Genomic DNA, 1088 nt, shown 5'->3' with positions numbered 1-1088 from the left:
TATTTCAATAGTTAATTAGAGATTAATTTTTTATATGCAGTAGTACTTGAATTAAGAATACTCAAATAAATAAAAATGTTTTATAGAAATGACTTTTTTTGGCATTTAATATCTCATTAGAAACATAAATACTTTAGTTTTTTCGATATAAAATTATTCTACTTTTTCTAATCTTAACAAAATCCATATAAATATTAGTATTGATTTTTTATTTTAGTAAATCAGTAAATGCTAATATGGTTCATTAAATGATGACTAGTAGAATGTTAACATAACAAACCAAGACATGGCTGTATTAATATAGAAAAGGGGAAAAATATAGGTAAGCAACAACATTTTTGAACAATGTGTGAACAATGTGAATAATAGAGTTAAAAGAATAAATTAATTCTAAATTTAATTAGTAACATTAAATTAGGGTGTAGTGTCTTTTAATTGAAACAACAATGCTAGGGAACCAAGAGGGTACCAGTCAAAAACCAGCCAAATATTTCTGGGTGAATCTAAAATCTTGTGGATGGTGTTTATGCTAGGCATTAGGATTTTTTTTTTTTCTTTGTAAATTGGATGATTTTGAATCTATTTTCTGATTTATCATGTTTTAGACATTTGGAGAGAAGGATGGTGAAGAGACGGAAGCATTGTTGAATCAGTTTCCGTGATTCACGTTGTAATGATACTGAACGTATCTCCTCCTAATTTGAATATGTGGTGAAACATTTAATAAATAATATTTTAAATCATAAATAAATAAAACTAATTACTATATTTATAATTAATTAAGTTGTTCTATTCTTAGCTGATTTGGAATTGGTTCATATACTTTTCCTAATTGAAATGGACCAATTTTAAGACTCGTTGTTGGTGTTATTCAAATAAATCATTGGTTAATAATTTTAGTGGATTTGGATCCTCTAAAGTTTGAATTTCACTTTAGAGAGTAAAATGTAATCTTCTACCCTTGAATAGTTTCTCTTTCATATTTATTATTGGTCCCACCTATAAAATCAATGGTGAAAGATCACACTTTACTCTCTAAAGTGAAATTTAAACTTTAGAGGATCCAAATCCGTTTTTAGTTTTTAGTT

At 26.2% G+C, this 1088-nt stretch overlaps 1 pseudogene; it reads left to right on the top strand.

The window, feature by feature from the left end:
• LOC107639206 overlaps nt 1-1088 on the top strand; it is a 3204-nt pseudogene that overhangs the window by 725 nt on the left and 1391 nt on the right.

Source organism: Arachis ipaensis, chromosome B04 (genome assembly GCF_000816755.2).
Source record: "Arachis ipaensis cultivar K30076 chromosome B04, Araip1.1, whole genome shotgun sequence".
Classification (NCBI taxonomy): Eukaryota; Viridiplantae; Streptophyta; class Magnoliopsida; order Fabales; family Fabaceae; genus Arachis; species Arachis ipaensis.
The sequence above is the reverse complement of the archived record's forward strand: the minus strand, read 5'-3'. Positions and strand labels throughout refer to the sequence as shown.